This window comes from Mobula hypostoma, chromosome 27 (assembly GCF_963921235.1).
Source record: "Mobula hypostoma chromosome 27, sMobHyp1.1, whole genome shotgun sequence".
Taxonomy (NCBI): domain Eukaryota; kingdom Metazoa; phylum Chordata; class Chondrichthyes; order Myliobatiformes; family Myliobatidae; genus Mobula; species Mobula hypostoma.
The window spans coordinates 34,962,450-34,987,500 of NC_086123.1; the positions used below are offsets into that span (position 1 = coordinate 34,962,450).

General features: G+C 46.1%; 1 protein-coding gene and 1 long non-coding RNA gene across 2 annotated transcripts in view; one reads left to right on the forward strand and one right to left on the reverse strand.

The window, feature by feature from the left end:
- LOC134338417 (uncharacterized) overlaps window positions 1-23,571 on the reverse strand; it is a 38,069-nt gene extending 14,498 nt beyond the window's left edge. The window contains exons 1-2 of the long non-coding RNA XR_010016221.1: window positions 23,447-23,571; window positions 23,268-23,350 (exon numbers count right to left, since the gene is read on the reverse strand). This is a non-coding gene — a long non-coding RNA (uncharacterized LOC134338417). The remainder of the gene's footprint in view (window positions 1-23,267; window positions 23,351-23,446) is intronic.
- The window catches only part of trpv4 (transient receptor potential cation channel, subfamily V, member 4), a 149,508-nt gene that overhangs the window by 89,866 nt on the left and 34,591 nt on the right, over window positions 1-25,051 (forward strand). The gene's annotated exons all lie outside the window — the stretch shown is intronic.

A 25,051-nucleotide genomic window follows, 5' to 3' on the forward strand; every position in this document is an offset into this window, starting at 1 on the left:
GTAGAGCAGGGGTTGCCAACCCCTTTTATGCCATGGACCAATACCATTAAGCAAGGGGTCTGTGGATTTACTATAAAATTCCACATATTGAGGTTTTAGGAATCAGAATCAGAATTAGAATCGGGTTTACTCTCATAGAAACATAAAAAACCTACAGCACAATACAGGCCCTTTGGCCCACAAAGTTGTGCCGAATATATGTCCCTACCTTAGAAATTACTAGGCTTACCTATAGCCCTCTATTTTACTAAACTCCATGTACCCATCTAAACGTCTCTTAAAAGACCCTATCGTATCCGCCTCCACCACCGTTGCCGACAGCCCATTCCAGGCACTCACCACTCTCTGCGTAAAAAACTTACCCCTGACATCTCCTCTGTACCTACTCCCCAGCACCTTAAACCTGTGTCCTCCTGTGGCAACCATTTCAGCCCTGGGAAAAAGCCTCTGACTATCCACACGATCAATGCCTCTCATCATCTTATACACCTCTATCAGGTCACCTCTCATCCTCCATCGCTCCAAGGAGAAAAGGTCGAGTTCACTCAACCTATTCTCATAAGGCAGGCTCCCCAATCCAGGCAACATCCTTGTAAATCTCCTCTGCACCCTTTCTATGGCTTCCACATCCTTCCTGTAGTGAGGCGACCAGAACTGAGCACAGTACTCGAAGTGGGGTCTGACCAGGGTCCTATATAGCTGCAACATTACCTCTCGGCTCCTAAATTCAATTCTACAATTGATGAAGGCCAATAGACCGCATGCCTTCTTAACCACAGAGTCAACCTGCGCAGCTGCTTTGAGTGTCCTATGGACTCAGACGCCAAGATCCCTCTGATCCTCCACATTGCCAAGAGTCTTACCATTAATACTATATCCTGCTATCATATTTGAGCTACCAAAATGAACCTCTTCACACTTATCTGGGTTGAACTCCATCTGCCACTTCTCAGCCCAGTTTTGCATCCTATCAATGTCCCACTGTAACCTTTGACAGCCCTCCACACTATCCACAACACCCCCAACCTTTGTGTCATCAGCAAACTTATTAACCCATCCCTCCATTTCTTCATCCAGGTCATTTATAAAATTCACAAAGAGTAAGGATCCCAGAACAGATCACTGAGGCAAACCACTGGTCACCAATCTCCATGCAGAATATGACCAGTCTACAACCAGTCTTTGCCTTCTGTGGGAAAGCAAGTTCTGGATCCACAAAGCAATATCCCCTTGGATCCCATGCCTCCTTACTTTCTCAATAAGCCTTGCATGGGGTACCTTATCAAATGCCTTGCTGAAATCCATATACACTACATCTACTGCTCTTCCTTCATCAATGTGTTTAGTCACATCCTCAAAAAATTCAATCAGGCTTGTAAAGCAGGACCTGCCCTTGACAAAGCCATGCTGACTACTCCTAATCATATTATACCTCTCCAAACGTTCATAAATCCTGCCTCTCAGGATCTTCTCCATCAGCTTACCAACCACTGAAGTAAGACTCACTGGTCTATAATTTCCTGGGCTATCCCTACTCACTTTCTTTCATCCGCAACCCTCCAATCCTCTGGAACCTCTCCCGTCCCCTTTGATGATGCAAACATCATCGCCAGAGGCTCAGCAATCTGTCTAGTCCTGGTGACTTAACCAACTTGATGCTTTCCAAAAGCTCTGGCACATCCTCTTTCTTAATATCTACATGCTTAAGCTTTTCAGTCTGCTGAAAGTCATCCCTACAATCACCAAGATCCTTTTCCATGGTGAATACTGAAGTAAAGTATTCATTAAGTACCTCTGCTATTTCCTCCAGTTCCATACAAACTTTCCCACTGTCACACTAATAGGTCCTATTCTTTCACGTTTTATCCTCTTGCTCTTCACATACTTGTAGAATGCGTTGGGGTTTTCCTTAATCCTGTCTGCCAAGGCCTTCTCATGGCCCCTTCTGGCTCTCCTAATTTCCTTCTTAAGCTCCTTCCTATTAGCCTTATAATCTTCTAGATCTCTAACATTACCTAGCTCTCTGAACCTTTTGTAAACTTTTCTTTTCTTCTTGACTAGATTTATTACAGCATTTGTACACCACGGTTCCTGTACCCTACCATAACTTCCCTGTCTCATTGGAACATACTTATACAGAACTCCACACAATTATCCCCTGAATATTTGCCACATTTCTTCCGTATTTTTCCCTGAGAACATCTATTTCCAATTTAAGGCTCCGATTTCCTGCCTGATAGCCTCATAATTCCCCTTACTCCAATTAAATGCTTTTCTAACTTGTCTTTTCCTATCTCTCTCCAGTGTTATTGTAAGGGAGACAGAATTATGATCACTATCTCCAAAATGCTGTCCCACTAAGAGATCTGACACCTGACTAGGTTCATTTCCCAATACCAAATCAAGTACAGCCTCTCCTCTTGTAGGCTTATCTACATATTGTGTCAAGAAACCTTTCTGAACTCACCTAACAAACTCCACTCCATCTAAACCCCTTGCTCTAGGGAGATGCCAATCAATATTTGGGAAATTAAAATCTATCACGGCAACTCTGTTATTATTACACCTTTCCAGGATCTGTTTCCTTATCTGCTCCTTGATATCCCTGTTACTATTCGGCGGCCTATAAAAAACACCCAGTAAAGTTATTGACCCCTTCCTGTTCCTAACTTCCACCCACAGAGACTCAGTAGACAATCCCTCCATGGCATCCACCTTTTCTGCAGCTGTGACACTATCTCTGATCAACAGTGCCACGCCCTCACCTCTTTTGCCTCCTTCCCTGTCCTTTCTGAAACATCTAAAACCCGGCACTTGAAGTAACCATTCCTGTCCCTGAGCCATCCAAGTCTCTGTAATGGCCACCACATCATAGCTCCAAGTACTGATCCACGCTCTAAGCTCATCCGCTTTGTTCATAACACTCCTTGCATTAAAATCAGACCTTTGGTCTGAGCATGTCCCTTCTCTATCACCTGCCTATTCTCTCTCTTGCAATGTCTACAAGCTTTCTCTATTTGTGAGCCAACCTCGTCTTCCCCAGTCTCTTCAGTTCGAATCCCACCTCCCAACAATTCTAGTTTAAATTCTCCCCAGTAGCCTTAGCAAACTTCTCTGCCAGGATACTGGTCCCCCTGGGATTCAAGTGCAACCCGTCCTTTTTGTACGGGTCACATCTGCCCCAAAAGAGGTCCCAATGACACCGGCATATGTTGTGAAGTTTGTTAAATAGAAAATTAGCAAAAATTATTGAAAGTGCCAAAAGTAAAAATATGAACCAATAAGTTAGATGCTTTGGTCTAGAAATTTGTTCCCTCAAACCTGTGAGGAAACAGTTCTGTGGATTTGAAAATGAGATTAATCCAGAGTAAATCAAACATCTCGGATCTCTTGGCAGTAACTTGTCCTGAGCTTTTGAAGGGATGTTTGCTAGCATTAGAAAAAAATTGTAGAAGCTGAACTTTTAAATCCTACCTGATTCTTTCCTTTCTGGTCTTATAAACCACAGTTCCTGACTATTTTGATGATAAATGAACCTTTGAAACTTTATGGAGTAGCCTATTTTTACCAGTTTTCTCCCCCTGACACTATGCTAACAAAGCATTCACTCTCCTGTTAGTTCTATTCTTCAGCACACTGCCCCAGAGCACCCTGCAATCTCACCACTTATTCTACACGAGCCTTCCTTGAACCTTAATGAACTCTTTTCTCTTGAAAGTTACTTCCAATATGGGGATGTGCCGCTATCGTGGAGATAGGTCTGTTGGTACCAGAGGAATCCTAGGCAATGATGGGAGTGTTGTCGGAGGAGGTATAGAAAAGTTTATCACCTAAAACTTATCACACTAGAACCATTGTGGGTAACTTCACTCACCTCCACTCTGAACGGAGTCCACAATAAACTCACTCTCTACAATTCACGTTCTCAGTATTATTTAGTACAGCAAGTCTTCTTTTTCACATTGGTTGTTTGTCATTCTTTGTTTGTGTGTAGTTTTTCATTGATTCTATTGTATTTCTTTGTTCTACTGCAAATGCCTGCAAGGAAATGAATCGCAAGGCAGTATATGGTGACATACAAGTACTTTATAATAAACTTACTTTGAACTTTGGGAAACTTTAGCCACAGGGACTAGGTTTTACTGAGACAATCCTCATGAGCTTTGTGACCTCTCTTTCAGGCTCATTTGTATGTTTGCACTGGTCTTACAACCAAATTCATCCTCAACCATTTGGTCTCAGGGCCATTCTAGGGTGGTCCCACTATCTCACACAACAGCACATCTTGCCTTGTGCTTTACACACTCCACAGACACACACACACACACACACACACATACACGGACACTTTGGCTTTTCCTTCAGCCCATGGATGCCGGTAGAGTAGCCCAGAGATGTGTCATTATTGCAGATGTCCGCGAGCAGCAAACACGTGCCCTGCGATGGAGCTCTCAGTCTGCCTTTGCCAAACTCTGCCAGTGCCACCTCCTGCCAGGAATGGCGTGGAGTCTGTGGTCCCTCCAGCACACTGAACAACCCTCCTTTAGGACCCGTTCTGAAACTCTGGGAATGCTCTCCACCACTCTACTAGCAATTTTTGATGAAGCATTGTTCTCCAGTAGTTGGAAGAGTTCTGCCCGTACTTTGTCTGTGTTTCCTTAAGGCCTGGCTCCCAGTGCCACAGTACAAGACCGGTTCTCAATGGACACACAGTCCTGCCATAGATCAAAGGAACTGCAGATGCTGAAGCTGGCGCAGTAGGAGTTACACTGAGGAATGCCGCGACGGTGTAGCGGTTAGTGTAACGCTATTACAGCATCTGCAGCGCGGGTTCAGTTCCGCCGCTGTTCGTAAGGAGCTTGTACTTTCTTGGCTTGACTGTGTGGGTGTCCTCCGCATTTTTCCCATATTCCAAAGACGTAGGTTAACTGGTCACGTGTGTGTAATTGGGCAGTGCAGGCTCATTAGGTCGGAATAGCCGGTTACTGTGCTGTATCTCCAAATAAAACAATAAAATCCTGTCTTGTTTTGCAACATTGTTCCATGTAAAGATGTTCTAGGTCAGGCGTCCATGGACCCCTTGATTAATGGCAGAAGAAAGGTCGGGAACTTTTTTACTCCAGAAGTAAATAAAAGTAAGAAGTTTTAGGGCTGTTTAGAATTGTTTCTCCTGTTAGAATTGAGCATGTGGAGGGTATAAAGGGGCTGAGTTGGATTTTAAATAGGGTGGATTGGTGGGTCTAACTGAGGCCTTTGTAATCACTGATAAAGTGGAACTGTTAGACATCGTGCGGAACTTCAGAAGATACGATTTTTCAAAAGAGATTATATTGAAATGAAAATGGTGGAGATGAATACAGCCTATTGGATGGTACCCATTGCTTCTCAGCTATCAGTCTCCCACCTCAATCTCTGACTGACCACAGACATACAGCTTCTCCTCCCAGAAATGCCAGAGCCCTTCCAGAATCCAAAATCGTCACTATTTCCATCTGCTCTCCACCCTTTGCTCCTGACTGGTTCTAACTGGAATCAAACATTTTCAAAGTAAAGAGCATGACGTCCAAAATATACATTTGTCTTCCTACCAGTCAAATAATGTGGGCAGGTACGGTACATAGCCATGATGATTCAGCCAGATCTCTTGATGGACACATCTCACACACTCCAAATATTGAAGGTAGTCAGTACCAGAGGAACTTTCTCCTTAAACAGGATGCTGTATGTAGCCTCAATGTACATGGAGGTAATTTGCAATGTTTGTTATCAATGTGCTATAAAACTGTTTGTTAGAGAGATCTCATGTCGTAGACTGTTGGCTTATTTGTTTTATTAGTAAGGCAGCTAGAAGCAGCATGTCACATATTAGAAGTTATGGTATGTAAAAAGGAGCTTTTTGTGAAGGCTTCCAGTAGCATGGTATGGTAGCACAACGCTTTACAGTACCAGGGACCCGGGTTCACTTCCTGCCACTGTCTGTAAGGAGTTTGTACGTTCTCCCCGTGACCATGTGGATTTCCTCCAGGTGCTCCCGTTTCCTCCCACAGTCCAAAGACGTACCGGCCAGTAGGTTAATAGGTCATTGTAAATTGTCCTGTGATTAAGCTAGGATTCAATCAGGGGTTTGCTGGGTGTTGTGGCTGGAAATCCCACGCTGTATGTCAATAAACAAATAAATAAATAAAATGCTTCTGGAATATGTTTAATTCAACCTCTACAGCCACTGAGGACAGCTACTTTGGAGAATGTTGTACTCTAAGTTCAAACAAAGTTCTAAGTAAATTTATTATCAAAGTACATCTATGTCACCATATACAACCCTGAGATACATTTTCCTGTGGGCATACTCAATAAATCTATAGATTAATAGCCATAACAAGATCAGTGAAGACCACAGGAACTTGGGTGTTCAACCAGTGTGCAGAAGACAGCAGACTGTGCAAATACAAAAAGAAAGGAATAATAATAATAAATAAATAAGTCACAACTATTGAGAACACAAGATGAAGAGTCCTTGAAATTGAGTCCACAGGTTGTGGGAACATTTCAATGATGGGGCAAGTGAAGTTGAGTGAAGTTATCCCCTTTGGTTCAAGAGCCTGATGGTTGTAGGGTAATAACTGTCCCTGAACCTGATGGTGCAAGACCTGAGGCTCCTGTATCTTCTTCCTGATGGCAGCGGTGAGAAGAGAGCATGTCCTGGGAGCTGGGGGTCCCTAATGATGGACGCTGCCTTCCTGTGACCCGTGATCGGACATTGCCATTTTGTAAAAAAATAATTAAGATGAGAACCTAAGGGATTAGGAGCTGCAGTAGGTTTACCTTTCATCAAGATCATTAAAACATCCTTGAATGATTTAATCTCCCCCATGATAGAGCACAGAATAGAACGTCTGTGTCAGGAGTCTGATTTGTGGCAGAGAAGATGAAGTGGAGAACTCTGAAATGGGTTGGGACAATGGTCTGGTGAACATTTTTGTAGATCCTAGAAGGAAAAGAGACAGAAGTTCAAAGCTGGGAGCAGTGATGAAGGGTTACTTCGACTGTTTATTCATTTCTATAGGTGCTGCCTGGGCTGCTGAGTTCCTGCAGCATTTGCTGTGTGTTGCTCTGGATTTCCAGCATCTGCTGAATCTCTTGTGTTTATGAAGTACTGATTAATATAGGCTTCAGACCAACAAAGATCCAGGATTGAATTTCAGGCAAATATTATTAGTTTTCACCACATACCACTTGGTCTTGGATTCACATACTGAAAATATTAGCCTAACAAACTGCAGTAAACAAAACTATTGACCGGAAGTTCAAGAAGTATGACCACATTGAGCTCATTGTGGAGTATAATCAGATTCCGATTTACTTGTCACATGTTCCCGAGACATACAGTGAAACACATTGTTGGCGATACAACGGAAAGGTGTGCTGGGGGCAGACCGTAAGTGTCACCACACGCTCCAGCACCAACATAGATTTAAATTTACCATTTTCTTTCGATTCTTGTATACAAAATAAAATCAATTCATTTTTGTATGCAAAATGATGAGGGGTATAGATAGCGTAAATGCAAGCAGGCTTTTTCCACTGAGGTTGCGAGAGACAACAGCTAGAGGTCATGGGTTAAGGGTGAAAGGTGAAACGCTTAAGGGGAACATGTGCTTGACTCAGAGGGGAGTGAGAGTGTGGAACAAACTACCAGCACAAGTAGTGGATGTGATTTCGATTTCAACGTTAAAGAGAAGTTCGGATAGGTACATGGGTGGGAGGGCTATGGTCCAGGTGCAGGTCGATGGGACCAGGCAGTTTAAACGGTTGAGCATGGACTAGATGGGCTGAAGGGCCTGTTTCTGTGCCGTAACTTTCTAGGATTCTATTAAGAGGTTGACATATCCTATTAACTTACAGTAACATCAGTAGTTTAGGAACCCACATGTAGCCCAAGATAATGGAAATGAAATCCAGGATCAGTATTTTTATAAGATGAAATCAACAGAGGAGATGGAAGTTTAGCTCAAAGGCTGTTGTATGTATTAGCGAATAAGTTGAAAGTAAGCCTTGCTGTGATCAAGTTCAATCAAATTGATCCAGAAACATTTACCCTTGATGTTCACCATTACCAATGCACACACTCTCATGGTTAGACTTTATCTTCGGAAACGTTAGATTCATCCCGACAAATACACCAGGAACAGACACCAGATCAGGTATGCAAATGTACAAAACACAAAGAAGAAAAGATACAATTAGATGCATGCTAAATTAATAAAAATTAATTTTCCTGTAAGATTAATTTCCCTGTGACATTTTCCTGTAAGTCACATTCTGTGTGGTCTGTGATAAGTTAGCTTTCTAACAGCAACTTGAAGATTCGTCTGTGCAAGCTTTCCCTCCACTTCTGGAGTTGCAGATGGATGATCTTAACAGCACGAGGTGTCACTCCTGTGTCAATATACCTGAAATCCAGGACTTGTCAAACATGAGTGATCATTCTGCAATAACAGTTTATGTGCACGGTGTTGAAGAATAGACTATCTGGTATTGTTCATTCATTTACCAGGATGCTGCCTGGTTTAGAGAGTATGCATTATGATCAGAGATTAAGGGAGCTAGGGCTGTACTCTTTGGAGAGAAGAAGGATGAGAGGAGACATGATAGAGGTATACCAAGATATTAAGAGGAATAGATAGAGTGGACAGCCAGCACCTCTTCCCCAGGGCACCACTGCTCAATACAAGAGGACAAGAGGAGGGGTGGGAAATTCAAGAGGGATATTAGAGGAAGGTTTTTTACTCAGAGAGTGGTTGGTGCGTGGAATGCACTGCCTGAGTCAGTGGTGGAGGCAGATACACTAGTGAAATTTAAGAAACTACTAGACAGGTATATGGAGGAATTTAAGGTGGGGGGGGTATATGGGAGGCAGGGTTTAAGGGTAGGCACAACATTGTGGGCCGAAGGGCCTGTACTGTGCTGTACTTCTCTATGTTCTATGTTCTATTATATGCCACGTCGTATGACGTAGGTGATCATGGTCTTTCCATGACCATGATTGTTCTTGGTAACTTTTTCTACAGATGTGGTTTGCTATTGCCTTCTTCTGGACAGTATCTTTACAAGACGGCTGACCCCAGCCATTATCAATACTCTTCAGAAATTGTCTGCAGGCTAGCGGAGGCAAGGAGTCTCCTACCCCTCCTTTGGTAGAGACGTGTCGCCACCCCTATCCATCTGTCCAATTAACAAACAACAGGAATTCTGCAGATGCTGGAAATTCAAGCAACACACATCAAAGTTGCTGGTGAACGCAGCAGGCCAGGCAGCATCTGTAGGAAGAGGTGCAGTCGACGTTTCAGGCCGAGATCCTTCGTCAGGACTAACTGAAGGAAGAGTGAGTAAGGGATTTGAAAGTTGGAGGGGAAGGGGGAGATCCAAAATGATAGGAGAAGACAGGAGGGGGAGGGATGGAGCCAAGAGCTGGACAGGTGATAGGCAAAAGGGGATACGAGAGGATCATGGGACAGGAGGTCCGGGAAGAAAGACAAGGGGGGGGAGCCCAGAGGATGGGCAAGAGGTATATTCAGAGGGACAGAGGGAGAAAAAGGAGAGTGAGAGAAAGAATGTGTGCATAAAAATAAGTAACAGATGGGGTATGAGGGGGAGATGGGGCATTCGTGGAAGTTAGAGAAGTCGATGTTCATGCCATCAGGTTGGAGGCTACCCGGACGGAATATAAGGTGTTGTTCCTCCAACCTGAGTGTGGCTTCATCTTTACAGTAGAGGAGGCCATGGATAGACATGTCAGAATGGGAATGGGATGTGGAATTAAAATGTGTGGCCACTGGGAGATCCTGCTTTCTCTGGCGGACAGAGCGTAGATGTTCAGCAAAGCGGTCTCCCAGTCTGCGTCGGGTCTCGCCAATATATAAAAGGCCACATCGGGAGCACCGGACGCAGCATATAACCCCAGTCGACTCACAGGTGAAGTGTTGCCTCACCTGGAAGGACTGTTTGGGGCCCTGAATGGTGGTAAGGGAGGAAGTGTAAGGGCATGTGTAGCACTTGTTCCACTTACACGGATAAGTGCCAGGAGGGAGATCAGTGGGGAGGGATGGGGGGGACGAATGGACAAGGGAGTTGCGTAGGGAGCGATCCCTGCGGAATGCAGAGAGAGTGGGGGAGGGAAAGATGTGCTTAGTGGTGGGATCCCGTTGGAGGTGGCGGAAGTTACGGAGAATAATATGTTGGACCCGGAGGCTGGTGGGGTGGTAGGTGAGGACCAGGGGAACCCTATTCCTAGTGGGGTGGCGGGAGGATGGAGTGAGAGCCGATGTACATGAAATGGGGGAGATGCGTTTAAGAGCAGAGTTGATAGTGGAGGAAGGGAAGCCCCTTTCTTTAAAAAAGGAAGACATTTCCCTCGTCCTAGAATGAAAAGCCTCATCCTGAGAGCAGATGCGGCAGAGACGGAGGAATTGCGAGAAGGCCATGGCGTTTTTGCAAGAGACAGGGTGAGAAGAGGAATAGTCCAGATAGCTGTGAGAGTCAGTGGGCTTATAGTAGACATCAGTGGATAAGCTGTCTCCAGAGACAGAGATAGAAAGATCTAGAAAGGGGAGGGAGGTGTCGGAAATGGACCAGGTAAACTTGAGGGCAGGGTGAAAGTTGGAGGCAAAGTTAATAAAGTCAACGAGTTCTGCATGCGTGCAGGAAGCAGCGCCAATGCAGTCGTCGATGTAGCGAAGGAAAAGTGGGGGACAGATACCAGAATAGGCACGGAACATAGATTGTTCCACAAACCCAACAAAAAGGCAGGCATAGCTAGGATCCATACGGGTGCCCATAGCTACACCTTTAGTTTGGAGGAAGTGGGAGGAGCCAAAGGAGAAATTATTAAGAGTAAGGACTAATTCCACTAGATGGAGCAGAGTGGTGGTAGAGGGGAACTGATTAGGTCTGGAATCCAAAAAGAAGCGTAGAGCTTTGAGACCTTCCTGATGGGGGATGGAAGTATATAAGGACTGGACATCCAAGGTGAAAATAAAGCGGTGGGGGCCAGGGAACTTAAAATCATTGAAAAGTTTAAGAGCGTGAGAAGTGTCACGAACATAGGTCGGAAGGGATTGAACAAGGGGTGATAAAACAGTGTCGAGGTATGCAGAAACGAGTTCAGTGGGGCAGGAGCAAGCTGAGACAATAGGTCGGCCAGGACAGGCAGGTTTGTGGATCTTGGGTAGGAGGTAGAAACGGGAAGTGCGGGGTGTGGGAACTATAAGGTTGGTAGCAGTGGATGGGAGATCCCCTGAGCGGATAAAGTCAGTGATGGTGTGGGAGACAATGGCCTGGTGCTCCTTAGTGGGGTCACGATCGAGGGGTAAATAAGAGGAGGTATTCGCGAGTTGTTGCTGTGCCTTGGCAAGGTGGAGGTCAGTACGCCAGACTACAACAGCACCCCCCTTATCGGCGGGTTTAATAATAAGGTTAGGATTAGTGCGGAGGGAGTGGAGAGGAGAGCATTCCGAAGGAGTGAGGTTGGAATGGGGACAAGGTGCGGTGAAGTCGAGATGGTTGATGTCCCGTCGGCAGTTAGCGATAAAGAGATCCAGAGCAGGCAGAAGACCAGAGCGGGGTGTCCATGAAGAAGAGGAGGGTTGAAGACGGGAGAAGGGGTCATCGGTGGGGGTGGAAGAGTCCTTGCTGAAGAAGTAGGCTCGGAGACGGAGACGGCGGAAGAAAAGTTCCGCATCGTGGCGAACACGGAATTCGCTGAGGTGTGGGCGAAGGGGGACAAAGGTGAGGCCCTTACTGAGGACAGAACGTTCTGCCTCCGACAGTTGAAGGTCGGAGGGGATGGTAAAGACCCGGCACGGATGAGAGCTGGGATCAGAGGGGGGAGGGGGGAGGCTGGGGGTGTCAGTGGAGAGGGGAGGGTTGGGGTGAGAGGAAGATGGAGCCTCCGAGGGCCCAGGAGCTGACGGTGGGATCTGAGGAAGACGGGGCTGCGGAGTGGTGGTGGGGGAAGGGGAGACGGGAGTCACAACAGCAGCACATAAAGACCCGGCCTGGAGTTCAAGGCTGGAATCTTGAGAACCGGGATCCAATTAGCAGATCATCAAAATAACAACTTTGAGAACCTATCACCAGTTTAGGGTAAAATTGTGAAAATGACACAACCCAGCTTCCTCTCTGATTCCATTTTCAGTTGTGCAAAGGATTAAGGCCAGGTTTGTAAAAGAATGATTATTTCAAGGAAGAAGTTCTCAGTTATTTAAAACACAAAGAAGGCTTACGTGATGCTTGCCTTTAATTCTGGAGACATGGTATAACAACCATACGGAATATTAGCTGGTGTCAGGTGGTGGGGTGGAGAAAAGTCTCTACCAAAGGAGGTGTGAGGTATTCTTTCCCTTCGCTGACTGGCAGGTTGCCCTTTGTAAGGTGTAGTACCTGCTTAGCCCCCCTGCGCCCACCCCCACCGACCAGGGTCACGTGAACCCACGGGTGCAGATGGTAGATGGTCGTATGAGCATCTGGTGCACATCACAGGTCCTGGTTATGCGACCACAGATGCCAGGCAGACAATCTCTGAAGAGTATTGATAATGGCTGGGGTCACCCGTCTTGTAAAGACACTGCCCAGAAGAAGGCAATGGCAAACCACTTCTGTAGAAAAACTGGCCAAGATCAATCATGGAAAGACCATGATCGCCAAGTCATACAACACAGCACATAACGAATGACTGATAGTGGTGTACAAGTGTATCATTCCGGTCACCTTAATGCAGGGAAGATGAAAAGGAAGCTTACAAGGACATTAATAGGGCTGGGAAATCATAGAATAAAAACAGAAAATGGTGGAGGTACTTAGCAGGTCACATCTGTGGGATGAGATGTTTCACAAAGTCCTTGGTCAGAACTGGTTAGGCGACAAATGGAGCCTGTTAAGCTTCAGAAACACAAGAAAGTCTGCAGATGCTGGAAATCCAGGACACACAGACACAGACACAGACACACACCAGGAAGAGCTCAGCAGGTTACGCAGCATCTATGGAGGGGAATGAATAGTCAAAGTTTTGGGCCGAGACCCTTCATCATGAGTAAACTATTCCTTCCCCTCCATAGATGCTGCCTGACCTGCTGAATTACTGCAGCATTTTGTGTTGGTTAGTTGTAGGGAGGATATAAAACCATAGGACATGGGAGCAGAAATAGGCCATTTGGCCCATCAGGTTTGCTCTGCCATTCCATGATGGCCAATTTATTATCCCTCTCAACCCCATTCTCCTGCCTTCTCCTTATAAACCTTTGACATCCTTACTGGAAATGGGCCATCTCGGCCCTTCTAGTCCGTGCTGAACTCTTACTCTCACCTGGTCCCACCGACCTGCACTCAGCCCATAACTCTCCATTCCTTTCCTGTCCATTATTGGTCGGTGTAGAACTGGGGTGACCGGCATCTGCTGAGGAGAGACACTCTGGATTAGATGAAAGGATGCTGAGGAGAGTTTTAAAGCTACAAGTTTCTCAATATATATCTCTCAGCAGAGAGGTCATTAACTGGGGACACATATTTAAACTTAAATTAATTGGGGAAAAAAAATTGAGAAAAGATTACTTCATTCAATAAATGGTGGGAGATAGAAATCCTTTCAACACTTCAAAAATACTTGGACAAGCAGGGTGTTAAATAAGTGCAGGGAAGTAAAATTGACATAGCATCAATTTCTAGATGGGCTGAAAGACCTTCTGTGTGATAAGTCCAGAGTCACCGAAAGTAGCCCTTTGTCACCGCGTCCACATCAGCCATCGTAATCGGCAATACTATGATGTGTATCCTTTTTTCTATCAACAGTTAAGACATTGAATATAGAAATGCCACCTCCCAAATGAATTATAAGATATTTAAACGGCAGAATCTCTCCCCCATCTGAGATTATATTGACTGCTGTTTATCAGGGATGTAGCATTGCATACGGAACACGACTCTGGGCTAGCTTACTACTACGAATTTAAATATTAGCTTGGTTTGTCATGTGTACATTGAAACTTAGAGTGAAAATGCTTCGTTTGTGTCAACAACCAACACAGTCCGAGGAAGTGCTGGGGGCAGCCTGCAAGTGTCGCCGTGCTGGCTCCTGGCTCCAACATAGCGGGCCCGCATCTCACTAACCCTGACCCGTGCGTCTTTGGAATGTGCGGGGAAGCCGGAGCACCCAGAGGAAACCCACGGGGAGAACATGCAAACTCCTCACAGCCAGCGATAGGAATCGAATCCCAACCGTTCAACTGAATTCAAAACTAAATGCAAATATGTATGGCAGCAGAGTGGTTAAGTTACAAGACAAGCGCACACAGGTCAGAACTATTGATCTAGTGCTGTGGGATCGAATCCCAGTACAGCACTCTGAGTTAAAAAGCTAGCATGCGGAGTGGTGTTGACCGTGAAACCACTAGTTCATCATTTAAAAAAAAATCAGGGTCACTCGTGTTCTTCAAATATTTGCTGTCCTTCTGCAGGTCTCCAGTGTGGTTCACTGTTAACATCTCCTTGAATTCCCCAGCAAGCCAGGCAGTTCAGGGTCAGCTAGAAACAAAGCAGTAACTGCTAATTTGCTTCAATATCCACATCTCATGAATGAATTAATATCTGTCAGCATAGAGGTTAAATTACCAGAGGAACACACACAGCTCTGCCCCATCAGAATGAGAATCAGGGTTAATATCACCGGCATAGGCCATGAGATTTGTTAACGTTGCAGCAGCAGTGCAATACAATACATGATAAATAATCAAAAAAAATCTGAATTACCCTGAGTATATGTTAAACAGTTCAATTAAATAAGTAGTGCAAAAATGGAAATAAAAAAGTAGTGATGAAGGGTCTCGGCCTGAAACGTCGACTGCACCTCTTCCCAGAGATGCTGCCTGGCCTGCTGTGTTCACCAGCAACTTTTATGTGTGTTGCTCGAGGTAGTGTTCATGGTTCAATGTCCCATTCAGAAATCAGATGGCAGAGGGGAAGAAGCTGTTCCTGAATCACTGAGTGTGTGCCTTCAGGCTCCTGTACCTCCTCCCTGATGGTAACAATGAGAAGAGGGCATATCCTGGGTGATGGGGGCCCCTTATGATGGATGCCTCCTTTTTGAGGCGTCCGTTCTTGAAGATGTCTTGGATATTACGATAATAAAGCACTGTAATACAATAGCACTATTGATCCAGAGCTGTGAGTTCAAATCCCCATTCAGCTCAATACTGAAGCCCCATGGTGTGATTTACTCTACTTTAACCAAAGGTGCTCCATGACGCTCATCAGGGATTTCCAACCTGGGATCTATGGACCCTTTGCTTAATGGTAATGGTCCAGGGCATAAAAAACGGCTGGGAATCCCTGCTGAGCTATTATTGAAAGGACCTTGGAAATTTAGAAAGCACCAGAACCACTGGGAAACAGTGTATAATTAAGCACCCACTCTTCTCCCGCACGCAATCTCTGTGGCATTTGATTAGATTTATTTATTAATCATATAATAATAATTATATTATATAGAATAAAATGTAATTGAATATGCCAACGTATATAAACATAATCAATATCAACAGGCATTAAGTAACCCTATCAGTAGGCCAAATTAATAAATTAGGTTTTTAGAAGTGTTTTGAAATGTTCCACAGTACTAGCCTGGTGTCCCTCAGTCGGTAGGGTATCCTAGATTTTTGGTGTGTCAGAGCAAAAGGCCACATCACCAGTTCTTATATGCTTGGCTTTATCAACACTAAGCAAACCAGTATTCACAGAAGTAAGATTATGATTTGGGATGTAAGGAGATACACACTCCAAAATATACTGAGGAGCTAGATTATTCAGATCCTTATTTCCAAATAAGAATGTCTTAACATTGATCCTAAAGGACACAGACAGCCAGTGTAATGATACCATTTATTAGACCATAAGACATGGCCCTTGTGGCTACAGGGGTCAGGGGGTATGGAGGGAAGGCTGGGTTCTGAGTTGGATGATCAGCCATGATCATAATAAATGGCGGTGCAGGCTCGAAGGGCCGAATGGCCTACTCCTGCACCTATTTTCTATGTTTCTATGTTTCTAAGACCATAAGACAAAGGAGCAGAAGTCAGCCATTTGGCCCATCGAGTCTGCTCCACCATTTTATCATGAGCTGATCCATTCTCCCATTTAGTCCCACTCCCCCGCCTTCTCACCATAACCTTTGATGCCCTGGCTACTCAGATACCTATCAATCTCTGCCTTAAATACACCCAATGACTTGGCCTCCACTGCCGCCCGTGGCAACAAATTCCATAGATTCACCACCCTCTGGCTAAAAAAATTTCTTCGCATCTCTGTTCAAGACTGGTGAAGTATGCTCAGATTTTTCTTCTTTTTTGGTTAAGAGCCTTGCTGCTGCATTTTGAACAAGCCGCAGTTGATTTGTATCTCTCTCAGGCAGTCCTGAAAAGAGCGCATTAGACTAGTCTAATTATTTAAAATCAAAAGCTAATACATCAAAACATACAGTGAAATGCATTGTATATGCCAGCAACTGCACAGAAGAGGCTGTGCTGGGGGCAGCCCGCAAGTATTGCCACACATTCTGGCGCTAACATAGCGTGCCCTCAACGTTCAGCAAATCAACACGCAGCCGACAGAATCAGAATCAGGGTTAATATCACCGGCATATGTTGTGAAATTTGTTCACTTTGCAGCAGCAGTATAATGCAATAGAGAAAAGGCCTGAATTACAGCGAGTATGTATATTAAATAGTTAACTTATACGTAGTGCAAAGAAAAAAGAAATAAAGGAGTAGTGAGGTAGCATTCCTGGGTTCAATGTCCGTTCAGAATTCCGATGCCAGATAGGAAGAAACTATTCCTGAATCGTTGAGTGTGTGCCTTCGGGCTCCTGTACCTCCTCCCTGATGGTTGCAATGAGAGCAGGGCACGTCCTGGGTGATGGGGGTCCTCAGTGATGGCTGCTGCCTCTTTGAGGTATCAGGTCCTTGAAGATGTCCTGGATACTACGGAGGCTAGTGCCCATGGCGGAGCAGACCAAATTTATCACTCTCTGCAGCTTGCTCCGATCCTGTGCAGTAGCTCCCCGCCCAACCCCATACCAGACGGTGATGCAGCCAGCCAGCATACTCTCCAAGGTACATCTGTACAAATTTGCGAGTGTTTTAGGTGACATTCCTAATCTCCTCAAACTCCAAATGAAATATAGCTGCTGCCTTGCTTTCTTTATAGCTGCATCGGTATGTTGGGTCCAGGTTGGGTTCTCAGAGATCTTGACACCCAGGAACTTGAAATTGCTCACTCTCCCAACTTCCGATCCCTCAATGAGGACTGGTGCGTGTTCCCTTGTCTTACCCTTCCTGAAGTCCACAATCAGTTCTTCAGTTTGACTGACGTTGAGTGCCAGGTTGTTGCTGTGACATCACTCAATTAGATGGTAAATCCCGTTCCTGTACGCCCTCTCGTCACCATCTGAGATCCTGTATCATCGGCAAATGTACAGATGGCATTTGAGCTGTGCCTAGCCACACAGTCACGGGTGTGGAGAGAGTACAGCAGTGGGCTAAGCACACATCCGTGTGGTACGCCAGGGATGATGGTCAGCGAGGTGGAGAGGTTATTTCCGATTTGCACAGACTGTGGCAACAAGCAGCAACAGGAGTTTAATTCTGGCATGCGCTGTACGAAGTTTGTACATTTCTTCCCGTGGGTCCCCTCCAGGTGCTCCGGTTTCCTCCCGCAGTCCAAAGACGTACTGGTTAATAGGTCAATTGGTTGTTGTAAATTCTCCTGTGATGAGGCTAGGGTAAAAATAGTTGGGTTGCTGGGCGGTGCAGGTCATTGGGCTGGAAGGGTCTGCTCCATGCTGAATCTCTCATCAAAAAATAAAATTAATAAAAGCAGAATAAACGCCTTTCCCACCTCTCTCCTCACCTGCCCATACAGATTGGGCCTCCCACCCCAGGACAGGCCGCCTCTGGGCCTCCCACTCAGGACAGGCCGCCTCTGGGCCTCCGACCCCAGGGCAGGCCGCCTCCGGGCCTCCCACCCCAGGACAGGCCGCCTCCGGGCCTCCGACCCCAGGACAGGCCGCCTCTGGGCCTCCGACCCCAGGGCAGGCCACCTCCGGGCCTCCCACCCCAGGACAGGCCGCCTCTGGGCCTCCGACCCTAGGACAGGCTGCCTCCAGGCCTCCCACCCCAGGACAGGCCGCCTCCAGGCCTCCCACCCCAGGACAGGCCGCCTCCAGGCCTCCCACCCCAGGACAGGCCGCGTCTGGGCCTCCAACCCCAGGACTGGCCACCGCTGGGCCTCCCACCCCAGGGCAGGCTGCCGCCGGGCCTCCGAATGCCAGACCGTGCTCACAGTCTCACAGACATTGAACCTCCAACCTCCAGATACTAACTGTGGTGGTACATTCGGTTAGCACGATGACTTTACGGCACCAGCGATCACCGATCGGGGTTCAATTCCTGCCTCTGTCTGTACGTTCTCCTCGTGGCCACTTGGGTTTAAGCTGGACACTCTGGCATCTTCCCAGTTCTACAGACGTAGGGGTTAGGGTTAGTGAGTCTGGACATCCTATACTGGGACCAGCCACACTAGTGGGCTTACGGCACACTCTTCACTGATTTGATTTGATACAAGTGACGCAGTTCACTGAATGTGTCGATGTACCTTAAGGTTATTACACCCAGGGGTGATAATGGGGATAAGCTCCCACTGCTGGTTAAATGCTGGATATTAATGGGGTACAGCTGGGGGTAGTAGAGGGATACGCTCCCACTATCCATTAAATGCTCCCAGTGGTGTGTGCGTCAAATAGTCTCTGACAACCGTGTCCAGCTCCTGGCCATTACACGTGACTTAGCTACTGACCCTGGCAGAACCGTTTCCACTGACAGGACAAGGGGCAAAGGCAGGTTACTGGCACCTTATTAGCAGTGATTTGGGCAGAGGGTTCTGTCAGCTCCTCTAGGGGAAGGAAAACTCAGATCTCAAACCTCTGATGCCGTGCGGATATACCCACTCATGGGGGAAAAATCCGGAGCCAGAGTCCCTAAGGCAGTCCCATAGCGAGCTTAACGCTGACCGCCAACTCCTGCGACACTACTAGTATCGAGCTGTATCGGGCTCTGCCATTCCTTTGGATTCATCAGATATATGGAGTTGGGGAGCCTGCTGCATGGGCAAAGAGTTGCCCTCCATATCGTACTGTCCTGGTTTGATTATCACGCAGGTAGCTAGGGTGCTCCGTTCACGGTCGGCCCACACCAGTGATGGGCCTCTGGTTTTATGCCTCCGCTCTGAACAGCGTGAAGTAAAAATGAGCTTAACAACATCCCATAATTGGGAGAAACGGAAAGTTCACCTTGAGGTAAAATAGTAAAAGAGAACGGACTATTTATAAGAATGGCACAGACGATGCTGACGTGTTCCTCCGGGTATGAAAGGGCTAGTGTACGGGAAGTCAGGCTTCACTTTTTCTACTTCTTGCTTGAGCTCGGAGGTGAATGCTTGTTCTGTGAGTGCTGCCCCAGGGTGTGGTTTCCTGTCTGATCTGCTCCCTCTCCACACTGCTGGCTGTGTTACAGTTTGTGATGTTTGTTTTCCTCCTTTCTCCTGCTGAGACTTAGGAAGAGGGAGGACCCACTTGGAAAGCCTTGCTAGATTGTAACCATCGGTGAAAATTATCCTCTGCCGCCTCCCACCTTCTGTCTTCCTCCTCCCCCCCCCGACCCGGTCTTACCCATCACTTGCCAGCTTGTACTCCTTCCCCGCCCACCCCCCGTCTTCTTATTCTGGGTTCTTTCCTCTTCCTTTCCAGACCCGATGAAGGGTCTCAGCCCAAAACGTTGGACGTTTATTCCAATCCATTGATACTGTCTGACAGCTTGCAGAGAGATTTAGGCCAGTTAGAAGAGTGGGCTGAAAGATGGCAGATGGAGTTTAATGCTGAAAAATGTGAGGTGCTACATTTTGGTAGGACGAATCAAAATAGGACATACATGGTAAATGGTAGGGCATTGAAGAATGCAGTGGAACAGAGGGATCTAGGAATAATGGTGCATAGTTCCCCGAAGGTGGAATCTCATGCGAATAGGGTGGTGAAGAAAGCTTTTGGTATGCTGGCCTTTATTAATCAGAGCATTGAGTATAGGAGTTGGGATATAATGTTGAAATTGTACAAGGCATTGGTGAGGCCAAATTTGGAGTATTGTGTACAGTTCTGGTCACCGAATTATAGGAAAAATGTCAATAAGATTGAGAGTACAGAGGAGATTTACTAAAATGTTGCCTGGCTTTCACCTCCTAAATTACAGAGAAAGGTTGAACAAGTTAGGTCTTCATTCTTTGGAGCGTAGAAGGTTGAGAGGGGACTTGATAGAGGTGTTTAAAATTATGAGGGGGATTGATAGAGTTGACGTGGATAGGCTTTTTCCATTGAGAATGGGGGAGATTCAAACAAGAGGACTTGAGTTGAAAGTTAAAGGGCAAAAGTTTAGGGGTAACATGAGGGGGAACTTCTTTACTCAGAGAGTGGTAGCTGTGTGGAACGAGCTTCCAGCAGAAGTGGTTGAGGCAGGTTCGATGTTGTTGTTTAAAGTTAAGATGAATAGATATATGGACAGGAAAGGAATGGAGGGTTACGGGCTGACTGCAGGTCGGTGGGACTAGGTGAGAGTAAGAGTTCGGCACGGACTAGAAGGGCCGAGACGGCCTGTTTCCGTGCTGTAATTGTTAGACAGTTAAATCTTGAGTTGCTCCAGTATTTTGTTTGTTGCTGTGGATTTCCGTCATCTGCAGAATCTCTTCATGGATCATAGTTCAAGTTTAATTGTCGGTCAACCATCCGTGAATACACCCAGATGAAACAGTGTTACTGCAGGGCCAGGGGGCAACACACAGTACCAACAGTCACACACAGCCCAAGGCACAAATAGCACATATAAGAAGGGCAAGCACGTTTACGACATCAGTCCACAAAAAAACAACGTAGTCCAAGACCCTGAGACCATGAATGTTGCAGAAATCTGCAGTCAAACACAATACGGCTTGTCTTCTGCCGAGTGAACACTGGGGGGCAGCATCGACTCCGATTTGGACGCCACGCCACACCGCCTCCGGTGGTGTGCACCGACTCCGACCCCTCTTTCCAGGGCGGCCGGAAACAGGTGGCACCGCGGCTTGGAGTATTGCTTGTGTCTTCCGCTTAAAGTCTCCCGCCTTCTACCTGGCCCAGTTTTACCAGGTTTGAGAGTAACCAGCACCCAAGCCAGACCTCACCCAGAGTCTGTTTTAAGGGGTGACTTGCCATTTTGAAGGAAAGCGAATACAGGCAAACTAACCTGAGCCCAGGATTAGGGGAACATGGGCTGGCTAAGTCACTTAGTGGCCCTGTCAGAGTCAAATACACTGGTGGGTTTGGAGTTGCATACAGGCCAGCCTGGCTAAGGACGACAGATATACTTCCCTCTGATAAAATAAAAGATAATTACCGATATCTTTTATAAACATACTGACTCTCACAGCTATCTTGCCCATACCTCTTCCCACCCTGTCACCTATAAAAATGTCATTCTCTTTCCTCACTTCCTCCGTCTCCACCACATCTGATATCAGAATGAGACTTTCCTTTCCAGAACATCTGAGATGTCCATCTTCCTCAAAGAACTGGGTTTCCATTGCTCCACCCATTCTTGCTGTCCTCACCTGCATCTCATCCATTTCCCGGACATCTGCACTCACCCCACCTTCCTGCAGTTATAGAGTTCCTTTTGTCCTTATCTACCACTCCATGAGACTCTGCATCCAACACATCATTCTCCGCAACTTCCACCATCTTCAACAGGATCCTACCACCAAACAAATCTTTACCTCCCCCTATTCCTGAAGGGATCCCTCCCTCCGTGATCTCCTTGTCCATTTGTTCCTCTCCACTGAATCTCCCTCCCAGTGCTTATCCCTGCAGGTGGAAGAAGTGTTACACTTACCAATTCACCTCCTCACTCAGGGCCCGTGTGAGGCAACACTTCACCTACAAGTCTGTCTGGGCCACTTACTGTATCCAGTGTTCCCAGTGCGGCCTCCTCTACATCGATGAGACCGAGGGTCCACTTTGTCAAGCACCTTTGCTCCATCCACAACAGGGATGGTTTCCTAGTGACCAACCATTTTAATTCCAATCCCCATTCCCATTCCGATATGTCATCCCATGGTCTCCTCTACTGCCATGATGAGGCCACTCTCAGACTGAAGGAGCAACACCTCGATTTCCCTTTGTGTAGCCTCTAACTTGATGGCATGGACATCAATTTCTTCTCTCTTCGAATCCCATTTCTGGCTCCCCTTTTACCTTTTCTTTTCTCCCCACCTACCTATCAGCCCCTCCTCCCGGTGTCTTTCCTCCTTCCCTTTTTCCCATGGTCCATAGAGTCACAGAGAAGTACAGCACAGAAGCAGGCCTTTTGGCCCATCTAGTCCATGCTGAAACCATTTAAACTGCCTACTCCCAATGACCTGCTTCAGGACCATAGCCCTCCAAACCCCTGCCGTCCATGTACCTATCCAAACTATCGAGCTTGCATGCACCACATATGCTGGCAGCTCATTCCACACTTTCACCGCCCTGTGAGTGAAGTTTCCCCTCATGTTCCCCTTAAACTTCTCACCTTTCACCCTTCACCCATAACTTCTGGTTGTAGTCCCACCCAACCTCAGTGGAAAAAGCATGTTTGCATTTACCCCCCATAATTGTGTATACCTTGATCAAATCTGCTCAATCTTCTAAGTTCTAAAGAATACACTCCTAACATATTCAATCTTTCCTTACAACTCAGGTCCTCCAGACCCGGGAACATCCTTGTAAATTTTCCCTGCACTCTTTCAACCTTGTTGACATCTTTCCTGTAAGTAGGTGACAAAAGCTACAAACAATACTCCGAATTAGGCCTCAGCAACATCTTACACAACTTCAACAACATAACATACCACTCTCCTCTCCCATCAGATTCCTTCATCTTCAGTCCTTTACCTTTTCCACCCATCACCCTCATGCTTCGTACTTCAACCCTCCCCTTTCTCCACCTCCTACCTTCCCCCTCACCTGCCTTCACCTGTCACCTTCCAGCTTGTACTCCTCTTACTTTCTTATTTTGGCTTCTGCTCCCTTTGTTCCATCCTGGTGAAGGGTCATGGCTTGAAACATCAACTGTTTTTTCTTCCCCTCTCCATAGATGCTGCCTGACCTGCTGAGTTTCTCCAGCATCTTGTGTGTGTTGCTGTGGATTCCCAGCATCTGTTGAATCCCTTGTGCTTAAGTTTTCCTTTCCTGGAGTTCATAGGCAAATGAAAGGAATTTTTACGTTAATCTATCATTGATACTAGCTTTTACCATTCCTCCCCACTCCCAGATTTACTTAATTACCTTAAGAAATGGTGTAATGGTGCCTCTATTAGTGTCTTTTGTAGACAGCAGAGCCCCAGTAGAGTTAACATCGGGTGCCTCTCAAGGGGGATTGTGTCAAATTGCTCGAGAGTTGTCCTCGTGCCTGGCTGTGATGGTGGTGAGGAGGGGTCTGTAGCCAAAATATCTTCCTGACAGTCTGGGGAATACAGTGTAAACACTATGGTAAACAAAATATTGTGTTTGCTATTCTTAACAGCTCAAAGTCCTGTTGCTTAGCAACTGCTTCGTATGATATTAACTTAATCAAAGTTGTGAATTGTGGTATTAACTTAATGAGGTAAATAATGGATTCTTAATTTGAATTGCTGGCACAGATCCACAGATCAGAGTGGTGTGAAGCCATTTGGTTCCTACAATTAATGGTAAATAATTAAAACATTCACTTAGGTGCCCAGTGGATTTGGTGCAGGTCACTGGATTCAGTCACCTCAATATGGAATTCAACTTGGTATTGGTTTGAAATGAAAGGGAAGATTGGTAGCTCGGGTTGGCTCCTTGTTTGTAGGATTGTCCACCAAGCCTGGAGGTTAGGTCACAAACGTTTCATCACCAGTCAAATCAGAATCAGGTTTAATATCACCATGATTTTGTGGTTTGGAGCAGCAGTACAATGCAATACATAATAATAAAAAAACTCACCAAATTAACCATTGTATATATATATAGTCAAATTAAGTCAGTGATCAAAAAATAGAAATAAAAAAGTAGTGAGGTAGTGTTTATGGGTTCAATGTCCATTCAAAAATTGGATGGCAGAGGGGAAGAAGCTGTTCCTGAATCATTGAGTGTGTGTCTTCAGGCTCCTGTACTTCCTCCCTGATGGTAACAATGGAAACAGGGCATGTTCTGAGTGACGGGTGTCATTAATGATGGATGCTGCCTTTTTGAGGCATCGCTCCTTGAAGATGTCCTGGATGCTTTGGAGGCTGGTGCCCATGGTGGAGCTGACTGAGTTCGCAACTCTCTGGAGCTTATTTTGATCCTGTGCCGTAGAACCCGCCCCCCCCCGTACCAGACGCTGATACGAGGCGACATCATCAGTGCACAGCTGAGTGTTGTTTCTCCCAAGTGCTCGCATTTATATTGGTCCAACTCATTGTCCCGATTGGTTGGTCAGCCGTTGGGTCCCAGCCAACCGGAGAGCTGAGTGATCTCCGATTATCGATCATAGAACACAAAACCATGCAGCTTATTGTGCATTCTGCTATTGTTTTACCTTGGGTTAGAACTTTTGATTGAAGGTTTTCTAAAAATCCTCAGTTCTACATCAAACTACAAAGGCTCCCCTTTGCCCATACTCAGTGAAGTTGGTGGAAGGGCTGATGGTGGGGAAAGGGGGGTAGCTAACTTTGCTGTTGTGAATTTCAGAATATCAGAGGCCATTCCCCTTTTCACTCAACAGATGTGTAGCTCCTTGGGCTTCCTCTTCTCCTCCGGGAAAATGATGTGCTGAACCTTGTTAAATCTGACCACACATCACCTTGTGTATCGAAGTAAAGTCAACACTCTTTGTGTGGACCTAGAGTATCTGTGATCTATTGTGCCAAATCCCTGCTATTTCTG